An 18853-nucleotide genomic window follows, 5' to 3' on the forward strand; every position below is an offset into this window, starting at 1 on the left:
GGCGCGCTGGCGCAGTTTACTGACTCGCTTAGACCTCAGCAAAACCAATATTCCCACTGTTATTACTGCTTGCTGTGTGCTCCACAATATCTGTGAGAGTAAGGGGGAGACATTTATGGCGGGGTGGGAGGTTGAGGCAAATCACCTGGCTGCTGGTTACGCGCAGCCAGACACCAGGGCGATTAGAAGAGCACAGGAGGGCGCGGTACGCATCAGAGAAGCTTTGAAAACCAGTTTCATGCCTGGCCAGGCTACGGTGTGAAAGTTCTGTTTGTTTCTCCTTGATGAAACCCCCCGCCCCTTGGTTCACTCTACTTCCCTGTAAGCTCCTCCCCTCCTCCCTTCGATCACCGCTTGCAGAGGCAAAGTCATTGTTGCTTCACATTTGTGCATTCTTTATTCATTCATCCCACAAATAGGGGGATGACTACCAATGTAGCCCAGGAGAGGTGGTGTAGGAGGGAAGGAAAATGCCACACAGCACTTTAAAAGTTTACAACTTTAAAATTTATTGAATGCCAGCCTTCTGTTTTTTGGGCAATCCTCTGTGGTGGAGTGGCTGGTTGGCCGGAGGCCCCCCCACCGCGTTCTTGGGCGTCTGGGTGAGGAGGCTATGGAACTTGGGGAGGAGGGTGGTTGCTTACACAGGGGCTGTAGTGGCAGTCTGTGCTCCTGCTGCCTTTGCTGCAGCTCAACCATACACTGGAGCATATTGGTTTCATCCTCCAGCAGCCTCAGCACTGAATCCTGCCTCCTCTCATCACGCTGCCGCCACATTTGAGCTTCAGCCCTGTCTTCAGCCCGCCACTTACTCTCTTCAGCCCGCCACCTCTCCTCCCAGTCATTTTGTGCTTTCCTGCACTCTGACATTATTTGCCTCCACGCATTCGTCTGTGCTCTGTCAGTGTGGGAGGACAGCATGAGCTCAGAGAACATTTCATCATGAGTGCGTTTTTTTTTCTTTCTAATCTTCACCAGCCTCTGGGAAGGAGAAGATCCTGTGATCATTGAAACACATGCAGCTGGTGGAGGAAAAAAAAGAGACAGCGGTATTTAAAAGGACACATTTTATAAAACAATGGCTACACTCTTTCAGGGTAAACCTTGCTGTTAACATTACATACCTAGCACATGTGCTTTCGTTACAAGGTCGCATTTTGCCTCCCCCCACCACGTGGCTACCCCCTCAACCCTCCCCCACCCCGTGGCTAACAGCGGGGAACATTTCTGTTCAGCCACAGGCAAACAACCCAGCAGGAACGGGCACCTCTGCATGTCCCCCGAAGAAAAGCACCCTATTTCAACCAGGTGACCATGAATGATATCACTCTCCTGAGGATAATACAGAGAGATAAAGAACGGATGTTGTTTTAATGCCTGCAAACTTACACTGCAATGCTTTGTTGTACAATGATTCCCGAGTACGTGCTACTGGCCTGGAGTGGTAAAGTGTCCTACCATGGAGGACGCAATAAAGCTGCCCTCCCCAGAAACCTTTTGCAAGGGCTTTGGGAGTACATCCAGAAGAGCCGCGAATGCCAGGGCAAATTAATCCTTTCACATGCTTGCTTTTAAACCATGTATAGTATTTTAAAAGGTACCCTCACCGGAGGTCTCTTCACCGCCTGCCGGGTCCAGGAGGCAGCCTTGAGTGGGTTTGGGGGGTACTGGTTCCAGGTCCACGGTGAGAAACAGTTCCTAGCTGTCGGGAAAACCAGTTTCTCCGCTTGCTTGCTGTGAGCTATCTACAACCTCATCATCATCATCATCTTCTTCATCCCCAAAACCTGATTCTGTGTTGCCTCCATGTCCATTGAAGGAGTCAAACAACACGGCTGGGGTAGTGGTGGCTGAACCCCCTAAAAAGGCATGCAGCTCATCATAGAAGCGGCATGTTTGGGGCTCTGACCCGGAGCGGCCGTTCGCCTCTTTGGTTTTCTGGTAGGTTTGCCTCAGCTCCTTAAGTTTCACACGGCACTGCTTCGGGTCCCTGTTATGGCCTCTGTCCTTCATGCCCTGGGAGATTTTGACAAATGTTTTGGCATTTTGAAAACTGGAACGGGGTTCTGATAGCACGGATTCCTCTCCCCATACAGCGATCAGATCCTGTACCTCCCGTTCAGTCCATGCTGGAGCTCTTTTGTGATTCTGGGACTCCATCATGGTCACCTCTGCTGATGAGCTCTGCATGGTCACCTGCAGCTTGCCACGCTGGCCAAACAGGAAATGAGATTCAAAAGTTCACGGTTCTTTTCCTGTCTACCTGGCCAGTGCATCTGAGTTGAGAGTGCTGTCCAGAGTGGTCACAATGGAGCACTCTGGGATAGCTCCCGGAGGCCAATACCATTGAATTGTGTCCACAGTACCCCAAATTCGACCTGGCAAGGCCGATTTAAGCGCTAATCCACTTGTCAGGGGTGGAGTAAGGAAATCGATTTTAAGAACCTTTTAAGTTGAAAAAAGGGCTTCATCGTGTGGACGGGTGCAGATTTACATCGATTTAATGCTGCTAAATTCAACCTAAAGTCCTAGTGTAGACCAGGGCTCAGACAAACAAGTTTGTTTACATTTGCAGGAGATAATGCTGCCTGCTTCTTGTTTCCAATGTCACCTGAACAGGCATTCACATGGCACTGTTGTAGTTGGCATTGCAAGATGTTTACGTGCCTGATGAGCTAAAAATTCATATGTCCCTTCATGCTTAAACCACCATTCCAGAGGACATGCATCCATGCTGATGATGGGTTCTACACGATAATGATTCAAAGCAGTGCAGACCAATACATGTTCATTTTCATCATCTGTCACATGTCCCCAACAGAAAGCTGATGTTCTTTTTTGATGTTCAGGTTCTGTAGTTTCCGCATCTGAGTGTTGGTCTTTTAAGACTTCTGAAAGCAGGCTCCACACCTCATCCCTCTCAGATTTTGGAAGGCACTTCAGATTCTTGAGTCGAGTGCTGTATTTATCTTTAGAAATCTCACATTGGTACCTTCTTTGCACTTTGTCAAATCTGCAGTGACAGTGTTCTTAAAATGAGCAACAAGCTGGGTCATCATCAGAGACTGCCATAACATGAAATATATGGCAGAATGCCAATAAAACACAGAGCAGAAGACCTACAACTGTCCCCCAAGGAGTTCAGTCACAAATTTAATTAACACATTATATTTTTAACAAGCATCATCAACACGAAGCATATCCTCTGGAATGGTGGCCACAACATGAAGGGGCATACAAATGGTTAGCATATCTGGCACGTAAATACCTTGCAATGCCAGCTACAAAAGTGCCATGTGAACATCTGTTCTCACTTTCAGGTGACATTGTAAATAAGAAGCAGGCAGCATTATCTCCTGCAAATGTAAACAAACCTGTTTCTCTTAGCGATTGGCTGCACTAGAAGTAGGACTGCGTGGACTTGTAGGCTCTAAAGTTTTACATTGTTTTGTTTGAGTGCAGTTATGTAACAAAAAATTCTACTTTTGTAAGTTGCGCTTTCACGATAAAGAGATTGCACTACGGTACTTGTATGAAGTGAATTGGAAAATACTATTTTATCATTTTTACAGTGCAGATATTTGTAATAAAAATAATGTGAGCACTGTACATTTTGTATTCTGTTGTAATTGAAATCAATATATTTGAAAAATGTAGAAAAACATCTAAAATATTTAATAAATTTCAATTGGTATTCTATTGTTTAACAGTGTGTTAAAACTGCAATTAATCATGATAACTTTTTTGGGTTAATTGCATGAGTTAACTGCAATTAATTGATAGCCCTAATTAAAGGAATGTTAAGGTTGCAAATATAAGCACTCCATGGTTAGTAAATGCCAGAATTAATGCTGCCTGTGCGACCTTTATTCAATCATCTTGTGCATATGCTTTAATGGTCTTTAATTATGTACTATTTTTCTTCCACAAAACTCTGCCTCATTCTGTGAACTGGTAGTTGTTGAATATTGCTTTTTATCCTCATCCAAAGTGTAGCCCCAGGCCTTATTTAATGCATACCATTCAAACCCTCCATAGATTGCAGAATATTAATTGCCTCCTGAGTGTTTCTATGGTGCACTCATGGTAGTATCCAAATTCTTCACAAGCACTGAATTTATCTTAACTCCCCGGTGAGAATAGGTGGCTTTATCCCATTTTACAGATGCAGGAACTGAGGCACAGAGTGATTAAGGGCAAAATTGACAAAAGTATCAACTGCCTTAACCTTGAGATGATCCATTCTCTTCTTGCTGTCCCCTGCTTTGTTCACTAAACACTTTCCAGGGGTTCTACAGACAACAGCCTCATTCACTACATAACCCTTATTCATTCCCACCCTGTGCATTGAATGGGGCAGAGATCCTATTGGGGGAAAAAAAGTGTGATGTCATTGAAGAGACATCTCAATTCTTATGCACAGGGGGCCAAATTAGGGTTGCACAGGCTATCTTAAATGTGGCTTTGCCTAACTTTTGACTGCTTGACTTTACAACCTCAATATTCTTTCAATGTAATCTTCTGATTGCTGTAGTTCCCACGAGGCTCTTATGTAAAACCAACACAATCTCTAACATGGAAAGTAATTATTAGGAAACTAGTTAACTTATTTTAGCTTCTGTTAATGCGATTAGCAGCCGGAAAGGAGGACAGCCAGCACCATGTTTCTAGTCAGCTCTCCACAGACATCCAGCAAGTGCTCTGTGGGCCATGGGCCACACTGGGAACTTCTGTGCTAAGCACTGTCCAAGAATACAGATAAACATGTTCCTCATGGAGCTTCCAGTCTAAGTAGCTGAGCAACATATGTAAGGTGGGGAAGAGGGAGACAAACACAGACAATCTTTTCTATATGTAAATGCATTTGTTTTGTTATATTTTGTAATTATATAAAGAAGTAGTGCTCTTTCCTCGACTGTCCCTCCTCCTCTAGACTCTTTGTGGGCTTTGTGATGGCAGTAGATTACGGGAAGGAATAGTAGCGATAAGGATTTGACAGGGTCGGGGGCATGGGGCATGGTCCATTCATAAGGGATGTCATGGAAGAAAGCACAATGAGATTTGTGGGAGGGAGCATATAAAGCTTCCTGGAGTGGCTCACAGATATGGGTGTCAACCTCAGGGTAGACTGCCACAAACTAGCTGATGGTTGGTGAAATCTAGTTATAGAACACACAGAGTATCCAGTGTGAACTCCTCAAGCACTAAACAGCCTTAATATGGAGTCATGGACAGTCCCCTTGGGCATTCCCATCTATCTTGCCACCCAGGCAAGCCTGCCTTTGTGATAGATGGTCCCTTACATAAAAAATCACAACAATATTCAGGTTTCAGAGTAGCAGCCGTGTTAGTCTGTATCCTCAAAAAGAAAAGGAGTACTTGTGGCACCTTAGAGACTAACCAATTTTTTTGAGCATAAGCTTTCATGAGCTACAGCTCATTTCATCGGATGCATTCAGTGGAAAATACAGTGGGGAGATTTATATACAGAGAACATGAAACAATGGGTGTTACCATACACACTGTCACGAGAGTGATCAGCTAAGGTGAGCTATTACCAGCAAGGGGGGGGGGGGAACCTTTTGTAGTGATAAAAGTGGGCCAGTTGACAAGCAGTTGACAAGAACGTCCGAGGAACAGCGGGGGGGGGGGGAATAGTTTTACTTTGTCTTTATTCAAGCCTAAGTTAATTGTATCCAGTTTGCAAATTAATTCCAATTCAGCAGTCTCTTGTTGGAGTCTGTTTTTGAAGTTTTTTTGTTGAAGAATTGCCACTTTTAGGTCTGTAATCGAGTGACTAAAGAGATTGAAGTGTTCTCCAACTGGTTTTTGAATGTTATAATTCTTGACGTCTGACTTCCTTTCCCCTGATACAATATTCAGGTTACTCCCAGTCCCAAAGGATCATCACTTACCCCAGATCAATTGTACCTTAGATCAAAGACAATGCTTGTAGTCAATCCTGCTGTGACAGGTTCGGTCACAGAGACCCCCTTGGGCCTGTCACCGGATGTGCTGGAATTACCTCTGAGCCCGTTTTCCACTGCCAGCTTGAGACTCCAGAACCCTGCCTTGTTGAGGCAGACACACCAGTCTGCTGCAACACAGACCCAGGGTCTGATCCATGCCCCCAAAGCTGCAGACTTAACTGAAAACAGCTTAGCAGGTTTCCTTTCTCCAGCACCCAGACACCCGGCTCCCAATGGGATCCAACCCCCAAATAAATCCATGTTACTCTGTATAAAGTTTATACCCTCTATAACACTAATAGAGAGATATGTGCAGCTGTTTGCTCCCCCAGGAATTAATCACTTATTCTGGGTTAATTAATAAAGTGATTTTATTAATTATAAAAGTAGGATTTAAGTGGTTTCAAGTAATAACAGACAGAACAACGTAAGTTACCAAGCAAAATAAAACAAAAATACACAAGTCTAAGCCTCATACATTAAAAAACAGAATACAGGTAAATCTAGAAGTGAAAGTAAGCCGGTACGGCGTACCGGTAAGAGCTGGTGCGCTGTACCAGGACCAGCTTTCAGAGAGGGCAATTTAAAGCCCTGGGGTAGCAGCGGCGGGGCTGCAGCAGGGATTTAAAGGGCCCCGGAGCTCTAGCCGCTGCAACCCCTTCCACCCCCAGGGCCCTTTAAATCCCGGCCTGAGCCCTGCTGCCTGAGCCCTGCGGTAGCGGCAGTGGCGGGGCTCTCGTGGGGATTTAAAGGGCCCCGGAGCTCCAGCCCCTCTACCCTCCTGGGGCCCTTTAAATCCCCGCCTAAGCCCTGCTGCCAAACCCCTGGGGTAGCGGCGGCGGGGCTCTGGAGGGGATTTAAAGGGCCGGGGCGGTAGTGGCGGCTGGAGCCCCGGGGCCCTTTAAATCCCCAGTGGAGCCCGGCTACTGCTACCCCAGGGCTTGGGCAGCAGGACTCAGGTGGGGATTTAAAGGGCTCGGGGCTCCGGCAGCTGCTAACACAGCGGAGCCCAGAGCCCCGGGACAGTGGTGGCAGCTGGGAGCCCCCAGGACTCCTCAGTGATTTAAAGGGCCCGGGACTCCACTGCAATAGCGGCAGCTGGAGCCCTGGGCCCTTTAAATTGCCCCTGAGCCTCGGGGCTCCCAGCCACATCTGCAGCTGGTAGCTCGGGGGTGATTTAAAGGGCCCCAGGCTCCCAGCTGCCTCTACCAGTTTAAGGCCCTGCCTCTTCCGGTTGAGGCCACGCCCCCTGCCCAGGACTCCGGCGTACCGGTAAGTCCTTTAACTTACTTTCGCCCCTGGGTAAATCTCACCCTCAGAGTTGTTCCAATAAGCTTCTTTCACAGACTAGACTCTTAGGGCTTGGCTACACTTGCAAGTTACAGCGCAATAAAGGAGCCCCTGGCCACACTAGTTCACTACCCGTCCACACCGGCAAGGCACGTAGAGCGCTCTGACTCCGTGGCTACAGCGCTGCTGGTACTCCACCTCGGTGAATGGAATAACACTCGCTGCGCCCCCGCTGGAGTGTTGCAGCACCAGTGTGAACAAGGTGTTGCTTTACTGCGCTCTGATCAGCCTCTGGAAACATCCCATAATCCCCTTAAGTCAAGTGACCGCTCTAGTCATTGTTTGGAATTGGCTGTAGGAATACGGAAATGCCCATTGAAAGCTCCGTTTCTGGCAGCCAGCTGCTCATCTCCTCCGAGACAAAGAAACCATTAGTGTAGAATGCTGTGTGTGAGAGAGAGAGAGGCGGGAGGGGGGGTCTGCTGCTGTCTGAACTTACAAGACAGCATGCTGACATGCTCTCAGCCCCCCAAAAACCCACTCTCTCTCCCCCCACATACACACAACACACTCCCTGTCACACTCCACCCCACCCCCCCCATTTGAAAAGCATGTTGCAGCCACTTGCATGCTGGGATAGCTGCCCATAATGCTCGACTCCCAATGCTGCTACAAGTGCTGCAAATGTGGCCACGCCAGTATGCTTGAAGTTGTCAGCGTGAACAGACTGTAGCACTTTCCCTACTGCGCTCTATGAAGGCTGGTTTAACTCAAAGTGCTCTACATCTGCAAGTGTAGCCATGCCCTCTGTCTGGGCCCAATCCTTTCCCCTGATACAGTTCTTTTTAGTTCCAGCTTAGGTGGTAACTAGGGGATTTCTCATGACTGCAGCCCCCTTTCTTCTGTTCCACACCCTTTTATATATTTGGCACATGGAGGGAATCCTTTGTCTCCCTCTGGGTTCCCACTCTTCCTTCTAAATGGAAAAGCCCCAGGTTTAAGATGGATTCAAGTATCGGGTGACATGTTCACGTGTCACTGTAAGACTTCATTCTTCATTACCCGCAGGCTGGCCCCAGGTCCACAAGAAGGCTTACAGGTAAATAAACCATCTACAGCCAATTGTTCTAGTAGATGGGTGCCACCAAGATTGTAAACCACCATTAATGGCCCACACTTTGCATAATTACAGTAGGACCTCAGGGTTAACTTCATATTTCTAGTTTTAGATACAAGAACGATACATGCATACAAATAGGACGAACACACTCAGTAGATTATAAACTTTGAAATGGTACCTTACAAGAGACCTTTTGCATAAAGCATGTTCCAGTTACATTATATTCACATTCCAAGCATATTTTCAAAAAGCATATGGAGTGTAACATCACACCTGTAATAAAGTAACAACAGATTTATTAATTGGAAAAAGAAACAAGAGTTATTTACAAGGTTAAAGCAGGTAAACATACACACACAAATGAGTTACAGTCTTAGGATCCAAAAAGTAACAGAAGCTGCTGTAATGTGCAAGCTCTATGTGTCCTTTAGGGCTAACTCAAGCTAAGCAACTTGGGAATCCCTTGCTCATGCTTAGAAATGTTGCCCTCTCCAAATTCCAAGCAGCATAGTGATACAGAGCCTTCTGGTCAGGGATTTTTATTCCCTTCCCCCAGAGTTCAAACTGTGATGGGACATGCACATACCCTGGTCCCCTCTTCCTGGGTGTGGGGGAGCAATCAACAAAGTCTTTTGTCCATTGATGTTCCACAATGGTTCATCTGGCCTTCTTTTGCTGGGCAGAAGATGCCACCTCTTATGTTAAACTAGTATTTCACACTAGGTAATGCTTCTCTCCTGGTTTGGGCATGTTCCAGTTTTATATCAAACACTTAAATCTTAATTTATAACATAGGTTACAGATATTATAAATGAGATTAACGCATGCAGCAACCCACACGCATTTCATAAAGACTAAACACATTCTTATAAACTTAACATCTATTTTAACAATGCTAACACACAAGTGAACCAGACTGGTTTCCAGCTATGCATTTGTCAGTGTTCAGTGATGCCTAGGGGCCTTGGCATGAGCTAGCATCTGGTCTGCCAGTGTCATAGAGCAGACAAGCAGTTGGTTGAGACTGGTCTTATTGGTGGCTCTGGCTCTCTGACTAGCAGGGAACGGAGTCCCAGAGTACTCCACTGAGAACACCCAGCCATGAAGCCCCCAACACTTTCATGAGGGCAAAAAAGCACTTGGCCTTAAAGAAGGGTCCTTGTATATCATGATCTGAGCTCAACCATCACACACTTTTTTAGGGATCCCCCAATTGCATATGCTTCTCATCCCTTTGCTGTGGGCATGGAACTCACTTCTCCTTCTCAGCCTATCCCACCACACTTTTAAACAGCTAAAAACAGCACTTTCCTCATTTGTTTTTTCTAGCTTGATCCCTGTTGATCCCAGACTTGGAGCCCTCCTCAATCCCCTTGCTCCCGTTTCAGCTCCTCTCCGTTCCCCCCCCCCCCCACCCCTCATATTTTTTGTTCTTCTCATCTGAAGTTCTGGGAACTGTTTTAACAATGTTCTAAACTGTGTTTTTGTTCCATTATGCTGTGTTGCTCAGAGCACCTTGCCAAGGGAGGTGGTTTATAAATACTATTATTATTGTAAAGATGTAATCCTGCAAAATAATGAAATGTGGCTGACATGAGCAGACTTTGAGCCATACATAGTTCTAGATCTACAGAAGGAAGCTGAGAGCTGGGTATACTTGTGTGCTCTCATTCTCTTCCGGGGCCCCTTAGCATCATAAAATGTTTCTCTGATGATCCGTTCTTTTAACCAAGCCTGGGGAGAGTTTCGTCTCATTCCCGTCCTATTAATAATGGAACAGTGAATGAGTTTAAAGAAAATTAGGCTCTGTCCAACGATGTGCACTTTCCAAGATGTTCTCATTGCTGCCCTCTCATGCTTGAAAGCAGACAAGCACCTGTCCTAGTTACCAGGGAAGGTCTAGCTGCAATCAAATGGCTAAATTCACCCCCCAGGTCTATGCAAGCCTCTTCCAGTGGCCATAGGAGGCCAGCCAAACGTGGGTGTGCTGCCTAGAGAAAAGGCATGGCCAGGGTGATGGAGAATGCAATGATTCAGTGCGTCTGCCTCCATCAGCAAGTACCTGTGGAGTTGGCAGTGTGGTTTCAAGCTTCCCCTCCCTGGCAGAATCCTCAGGGAAAATAGGAAGCCTCAACATCGCCTGTCCTCCCCGCCGGGTAAATCCCCACTCCAACACAACAGGACCAGAGTGCGGCAGGAGAACATAAGGCACACCGGGCTGTGCCAGATTCAATCAGTCTGCGTGCAGGAAACCATCTCCCAAGTGGACAGTCTATCTTCCCTTCTGTGGTCTTGCTAGTTTTAAGCTAACCTGAATTAACCCAAAGTAAGAGCGCCCACCCAGCCTTTTGCACTGCAATTGGTTTAAAATCACGCCTTTGAGGAGACCTCCTATATGGACTTCCCCACAGTCACCCTTGCCTTTGTAGCCTCTCTATTAGATTATTGCAATGCGGTGTGTGTAGGAGAACTCTTGAAGCTACAGCCGGTACAGAATGTGGCTGCCCACTTAGAGAGTGATAATGTCAGACACAGGCAGCATTTAACGCTCCTCTTTTGTCTTTCCTGAGTACAATTCCGAAGCGGCGATGGATCCACCATGCGCTCTGGTTTGGATCCTGAGTATCTGCGAGACCGTCTTTCCCCCTGGACTCTGCCAAGAAGGCTGCGATCAGATGAGCGGCTTTTACTAACAGTCTGTAGGCGTAGCTATCTAAACGGTAGAGACAAGGTTTTCAGTGGAGGGTCCTCAGGTCTGGCATTCACCCCCTCTTCTACGCATGCTTGTGAGTAAGAACTTATGGGGGGCAGGGATCCATTTTGTTTGCTAGTATTGTAGTTTGTATTCACTTTTTGGCATACGTGCCCAGAGACTGTTTCCATGGGTGCCCTCTTTATTAACTTCCACACAAACAAATGCTACGCTGCAGGGGCGTTGTGCACGCTAATTAACGTCTGTGCAGTGCTTTGAGATACTCAGATAAAAGAAACCTATATAAGGGCAAAGTATTGATTGTTTTATGCTATCCTTATTGTGGAACTCCATGGGTTTCTTCTGGCTTAAACATGTGAAGGAGGTAGCGTGTAACCAGAGTCTCACGCTTCGTCGCCCATTAAAATGGCGCATGAAGGGGGGAAATACCTTGTATTTTGCTGTATTAAAAGATGTATGGGATAAAATCAATTCTCAGGATTCCAGGCTCGGGATGTGACCTCTGGAGGCATCGTCAGGGATTGGGACGATCAACGACCCCTCAGGGTCTTTTATTTTATTTTATTTTTTGTGAATTACTTTTATAAGGGTGAGTGGATTGGACTAGAAAGGGGTTTGGGAGACCACAGCCACGCACGGGAGTGGTGTTTTACTCCACAGCCAGTTCTACCTTAATGCGGCCTGAGAGGCTGTTAATATATGATCAAGAAATGTCGTTTTGTAACCCTGCAAAACCCAGGGGCACTACTTGGTTCGCTATTTTATTGGCAACAATAAAACCTGGAAAGAAAAGGAGCCTGCGTTGATCCAGATACCTTGAGACTAATTTATGAAGCAGGATGTGTTTATCGGGACTTGGTTTGCTGGGACAGAAGCCCTGAGAAGCCGCCAGTACTGGTCATTAAGAAGAGTTTCTTGCCTTAAAGTAGGCTGCGCATGCGTGATTGGAACCAATACTGCAGCTCTTTAGTTTCGACTATGTCACGATCGTCATTTAGAGCAGCTTAAAAAGAAAAGGAGGACTTGTGGCACCTTAGAGACTAACCAATTTATTTGAGCATGAGCTTTCCTGAGCTACAGCTCACTTCATGGGATGCACACTGTAGAAAATAAAGACGATGTTTTTATACACACAAACCATGAAAAAATGGGTGTTTATCACTACAAAAGGTTCTCTCTCTCCGCACCCCACTCTCCTGCTGGTAATAACAAAAAAAACCAACAACCCAAACCCTTGGGCGGAACAAGCAAGGACGTGATTGGCTCCAGCTGGATTGATTGAAGCCCGGGTGTTTTGGCAATCTCGCGGAGCCCTGTCCGCTGCCCTCCCCTCAGACAAGGCGAGGGCGTAGGCACTGGAGATCGGGGGGACAGAGAGGTGAAGAGGGTCCTACCTGGCCGCTGGGCATATGGGGCGCTAGTCCAACCGGGTTAACCATTATCGTTCATTCCCTCGCGCGCTCCATGATCCCCTCCCACCAAGGCTGTCGGTGAAGGCGAATTGGGAAATCGTATGTCTGGCTGCCTCAATTACCAAAGGCGGCGCAACGGACTGGAGAGCACCTGCTCTTTGAGCCAAGGCAAACACTGCTGCAGCGCGATTAGCTCCCCAGCTCGGTGAAATCCTCATCAGTTTGGAGGGTAGAACGCACGATTTCCTTTGAACTTCGTGTTTACCAGAAGCACGCTCACTGAAGGACATCTTAAAGTCTTAGGAAGACCGGGGAAGAGAGAGAGGGACTTAGCCACGGCCACAACACACAAGAGGAAATACGGTGACCACGACAAGAATTGCAGGCACAAGGGTCCCAGAATGGTCTTTGCAATGAGCATGGGGCAATGGCTTCTCTTTTATTTAAACCACCATGCAAACTTTCCCAGAAGCCTCGAGCCTTTATTTATTGATGAGAAATTCAAAATATAGCGTGTTTCCAATATGAATATGCGAGGCAGGAGGTCAACAAATTTTGTACCGTCTGTACCAGCTGGTGATCCGTATAGTATCAATATGTGAAAGCATCCAATCACCATTCTCTGCAGAGAAAATCAGGAAAGCTAATCAACTGAAAATCCACTTTAATGTAATAAAGCTACTCTGAAATAATAACACACTTTCATGTTCGGTATGTACTGAGAAAGTAACGGGTTATACCATTTAGCCACGTTAATCCCTTGATACAGGCTCACAAACGCCTATAATTGGAAATCTCATGTAAACGCCGTCTGTTGATGCAATTCAGATGTGTTTCTATGTAAACAGAGACTTGGGCATTATAATAGAAGCAGTTCTTCAATCGGGAATGAACTTGTGCGACTGCGGCATTGCTTATATTTACTCGTTTATGACTTCCCTTAGGCGTTAATTTGTTAGCCAGGTACTAAGATTAGTACATTTGACAGCGCACACTGTGATTACCCTATCCAGAGTGCGAGTACAATTTGTAACGTGGGAGTTTGGTGTGGGATCGCTTATAAGGCACTTCCCACGCAACCGGTCACTTTTACATCGCTTACATCAAATTGATGAAGTCCCGGTTATTGAGAGTACCGGTAGGACAGATGCTCTGGTGGGAACGAATGTTACACATGTCTCTCATGCCACCCCTCCCTAATGAAGATAAATAGCCGGGACTTGGGGTTTGTTTGTGTTTGTCCTGTGTTTCGGTTTCCCCCCGGTGGAATAAATGGAGCTGAGTGTAGAAAAGGAAACGATAAGAAATGCAGGGTGGGGGAGCTGATGTTAAAAGCACCTACCGTCGGCAGTGCAGACAGTGCCACTGGTTTCATGCCTTTACCCACGCGTGCAGGGTTCGCTTCTGGGGGTAGAATGGTGTTGCCCCCGAACGCGCTGTCCTGTGTTTTGCTCACTGGCTTGCAATAAGGAAACCAGAGTCACGAACTGACCCAGATAAATCAGAAACCCTTGTAACAGTGCAGGGACCGGCCCCTCTGTTACGGGTTCCCCTCTCGTCGATGGTCCGTTGGAAACGACTGGCGTTCCCGTGTGTCTCGGGACGAATGGGGGTGAGACCGAGGCCAGCTATGAACCCTCCTCGGCACCAGGTCCGAGCCAGGCGCGCTAGCGAGCCGGACAGTGAGCTACAGCACGTGCGCCTCCCGGGGCAGCCTGCTGCCCCTGCGGGGCTCGGCGTGCGGCACTGGCCAGCCCGAGCCCCGCATGCCTCTGCCTGGCACCCTCGGGGCGGTGTTCTGGCTGATCACTGTGCTTGGGGAGCACAGGATTCAGCGCCCCCGCCTCTGATTTTGGGGCTGGTTTTCAATCTCTCCTGAATGAACACTGCCCAGGGGCAGGTATCATGTTTTCCTACCCGAGCTGCCCCTTTGTGGGGACACTAGTTGCGCCAGATTACCGGGGGGGGGGTCGTTATCTGGCCCATTAATTGACCACTGGTGATCGAGGATTATTAATTAGCATTGAGCTGTTCCTCAGGGGAGGGGCGGAGCCGTGTCCCTGGCACACAGTGCGGGGCACTGCCCTGCCACAGATCGACCCCAGGCGCGGGTGATTGCGTGACTGGCCAGGCGGAGCGGCGAGAGAAACCCCCCGCTCCGCCGGGCTGTTTGCCCCGCGTTGCTGTCGATGTTTTAAATTCTCTTTCCACTCTGCTTGGGTACATTTGATATCAACACGGCTCTGTGCGGTTCAAAAGAGCTGTTGACAAGCAGACGGGATATCTCAGCGTCGAACCCTCAGGCGGGAAACAGCTTCTGTGCGCTTAGAAAACGAGGTTTGTCTCTTCCAAGGAGCTGCCGTAGCAAAAGTGCGCTCTGCTGGGCACCTGGTGCCCCCCTCCCAATAAATCGGCTGCCTGCACTAATGCCCCGAGCAGACACCGTCTCTTCGAGTCGACTCCCTCCCCCGCTGCACACCTGGGTTTTGCCACCAAGACTTAAAAAACAGAACCGATGATCTCCCCTCCCAAAGGAAACTGGACCATAGGAAGTGCTACAGTGCACCAGACCAGCGGTCCATCCAGTCCAGTGTCCTGGCTCTGGCAGTGGCCAAGATCAGATGCTCCAGAGCGGACGGTACCAGAAACCCCAGTAGGCAGTCATGGGAAGACTTGTCCATGAATCAAAGTTTCTTCCTCCCTCCTCCGGAGTCAGAGGTTTACTCATGCTCTGAAGGGTAGAGTTCATATCCCTTCCAAACCTCTCCAGTGTGTTCTGTTTTGGCTTTGTTTGCTTTTAAATCCCTGGGGGTTTTGTGATCCAGATGCATTTCTAAATAGGCTTTTGCTGAATGCAAATTAGCCTTTACATTTATGAAAAGGCTTCCACTGGATTTCACTTGGATTAGTATTGGCCTGTTTAATTTTTCATTTGTTAAAAATAAATCCCTTGAGAGAAAGTCAACGCATTTCTTCGGGGGGGGAGGGGGAGGGGGAAGAGAATCTCATACAGCCCCAGCCCAAGGGGACGCTTTCTGAGAGGATTCTGGGTTGAGTGACGTGCGAGCCTTTGTTTGGCTGCTGTTTCCATTCTTTTTAATGTAAGATACCCAAGATGTCAGATTCTGTGACAGTTTGATTAGAAAGGCTAAAATGGAAAATAGGTGTCACCTAAAGGGCACGTCCCCAGTGATTAGGCTTCATGTAATTCATCTCCAAATTGAGGGAAGAGCTACTAATTCACCTTTTGGAAACCGATTTCTGTCTGCCTCAGTCTTTTCAGATGAAAAAGATGAATTATGGCTACGGATGCTAGCTCCCTCTTCATGACTTGGCTATTTCTTTAGCGTTTATATTGTTTCAACCCTATCTGTTTTATCTGGGTTCTGTTGGAAACTAGTTAATGTGATTAATGAGAGGCCGGGAAGAAGTGACACACATTTACGGGGCGAATGTTAGTCTAAACTTTAAATAAAGAAAAGTTTGGGGGTATTGAGGAGTATCCAGCCCGTCCCGTTAAAAGCGATCTCGAACGCAAAAAGATAAAATTCTTAGGGCAAAAATACATACATAAAAGGAGCCTGCATATTGGAATGAGGTGATCTGCTGTTGATTGCGGATGATTTGAGGTGAGTAGGATGGATGGATGGACCTGCTTCCTTCTGCAAAGAAGGAAAAAACTGTTCTGAAAGGCTGAGCCGTTCGATTTCATTTGGCTTCATTCTCTGAATTCCCAGGTCGCCCTGACACGGAATCTTTCCTAACGTGCACTTGTTTTTAGGTAACATAACAGCAAACATACACTGCTAAGGCCGTAATAAGCCAGTTGCTGCCTTGATTCTACCCTCCACTCACATTTCTGGGGTTCGACTTTGCAAAACGTCAACAGATTTGTGTTGAACCCTCAGGGAATAAACTTCTGGGTTTCCTTACTTCGGAAAAGAAAGCAAACTGCCCTAGCTGGTGGGTTTTAGCCCCTGGACAAAAATAAAAAATAAATGTGGTTGCTCAAATTTATCAACCAGTCCCCATGACCAGCTTTTCTTTTGTGTCTGTGTTTGTTTTCTCAAGACCTAAGCAATTTTTAATATACTATATCCTTCCCGCTTAATCCCCCTCGTTTATTGTATAATTACAGTTTCAAAATGATTATGTAATTAAAATCATGTTTCACTGCTGCATACTTCAAAAGGAAGGCAACCTTCCCCAGCATTATTTGCTGGTGATGTAATAATTTCCCTGTGATATTTAAAATAAACACATTAGTTCAAGAATTCTAAACATGTCTGAAAGTATATAGTGGAATTGATTGGCATAAGGCGAGGTTGTAAAGCAATGGTGAAACCTATCACTAGTTTAATATATTTCTATGCTCCCATGCAGTGTAAATTATAGGATAATGGGGTGCAGGCGATGGTAAGCTCTGTTTATATAATCCATTTCTTCACACAAGTTCCCATTGCTTTTCCTTCCCTTTGCTGTATGTGGTGGTTCTCTGATCCTACTGACCTCAGCCATGTGTTTTCACTTTTTCTTCTGATCTCAATTCCATGACCAGCGGGGAATAAAATACAAATTGAATAGTAACCATTCACAGGCCACTCTTTTCAAACTGTTGTTAAGCCCTCTTTGTCTTGTCTAGCAATTGATAGAGAAATGTGTTGTATTTTACCCAACTCTCTCTCTCTCTTTTTCTTGTAAAGCTTTGTTGCCTCACTGGCTTAGCCCATCTTTTAAAAGAAAATAATTTCATCAGGGCTTGTCACCAAAATGGACCGTTCCCTTCCTTTGCAGCTCAACGGGGTGATGGCTAAGCAGTGGAGTTTAAAAAAGAATGAGAAGAAAAAAGGAACAGCCCCCACATTTGGTCGGTATATTCCCAGCATGAGCGAAGGTTAATTTTAAATGGGACTTGTTTCCTCTACGTGGTAAATAAGGTGCTCCCCGGGTTGCATGCAGATACTTTCTGAAAAGAGGAACGTTAAGTGCTTGAAAAAGAAAAAAAAAACTTTTCCCTTGCCCTTCTTTCATTACAAACCTGCTTTCTGCAGCGTCGGGAGAGGCCGGGGCTGTTTATTCAGCTTTTTTTGAAAACGAATAGCAACTAAGAGAAGTTTAAACAATCTCCTGTTATTTTGGGGCTTGTTTTTCCAGTGGTCTCCTCCCCGACTTCTTCCTGGGGTTATAATGCAAAAGAAAATAATTTTGGAAACCCATTATTCCACAGGAAAACATTTAACCAATCCCATGCTCTCTGTTTGATCAAAGAAACAATTGCACGTGAAAGTTTCTTTTGTCCTGATGTAAACTGCAGAATAATAATGATTATAATTATTACCAAATTGTCAGCGCATTGAAGCCTGTTTCCAGTAATATTGAATAACAAAAACTTTGCTCTGTTAATCATGTCACTTTAACAGACTACCTTGATCCAGCTAGATAAAAGTCTGATTTCCTATTATTAGCTAGTTTTAAAAGAAGTGATTTAAATGAGATACTTTAGTTAAATCTCTATTTCCAAGAACTCTTGCAAATGAGCAAACATTGCAGCAGAGCATCGGTCTCTAACCAAAATAAGCCAGATTCTTGTGCAAAAGATAAATATTTTGTAACCACATTTCTAAAACTGAAATAGGTAAATCAGTCAGACACTGAAATTAATAGTGTAATGAGTTTTGGAAAGGAAACTAAACAAGAGTAACACTTTTTTTTTTTTTTTTAGGCCACATGTAATCTGCCTTTGGAATCTGGAACAGAAGTCGCATCGATATGGTTTCGAAATATGTGAAAACTAATATGAAATTCCTTGTTGATGGTGAATGTTGGAAGTAAAGCCCAGTACCTGTAAAATGAGCCCCTGTCTATCACATGCTTCATATTAAACTTTCATGCAGTTTTCCTTCGCTGTTTTTTTCCTGCTAAAGGGTTCTTATAAACTTTCCTTCGTTTATTTAGCCTGGTTTTCATTGCTGCAGTTTTGCATGGTTTGCCTTTGTTTAGTTTATTAACCCACAGGGTTACTTTAACTAAATATTTGGGCTGAATACTTTGGAGTTGGATTTCAACATTTTCTAACAAAATTACTGAGTTTTTTGAAGCCACACAGAGAACTCTGTGTTGACTTGATTAGTCAATTTAACAGACTATGGGGAAAATAAAAATAAGAAACATACCTGGTGTATCCCCTGTAATGAGAAATTGGACTGAAAGCATCTCTTATTTAGTATTTTAGATAACATCAAGGCTGAGTTAATTTTCAATAACATTTTAATAGAAATGTCAAACTTGTAACACCTCTGCCTTTGCCTCTACTGGGTTGGGAAAGAGGTAGTGTCCCATTCACGTGCTC

General features: G+C 45.8%; 2 long non-coding RNA genes across 2 annotated transcripts; one reads left to right on the forward strand and one right to left on the reverse strand.

The window, feature by feature from the left end:
• Positions 1 to 751: 751 nt before the first annotated feature.
• LOC140911378 (uncharacterized) lies at positions 752 to 12572 on the reverse strand. Its single transcript, XR_012158926.1, has 3 exons — positions 12487 to 12572; positions 8558 to 8652; positions 752 to 1022 (listed from the first exon to the last, which is right to left on the reverse strand). It is a non-coding gene; the product is annotated as an uncharacterized lncRNA (long non-coding RNA).
• On the forward strand, positions 10815 to 18392 carry LOC140911377 (uncharacterized). Its single transcript, XR_012158925.1, has 3 exons — positions 10815 to 11165; positions 17208 to 17371; positions 18227 to 18392. It is a non-coding gene; the product is annotated as an uncharacterized lncRNA (long non-coding RNA).
• The last annotated feature ends 461 nt before the right edge of the window (positions 18393 to 18853 follow it).

The sequence above is a fragment of the Lepidochelys kempii genome, chromosome 5, assembly GCF_965140265.1.
Source record: "Lepidochelys kempii isolate rLepKem1 chromosome 5, rLepKem1.hap2, whole genome shotgun sequence".
Classification (NCBI taxonomy): domain Eukaryota; kingdom Metazoa; phylum Chordata; order Testudines; family Cheloniidae; genus Lepidochelys; species Lepidochelys kempii.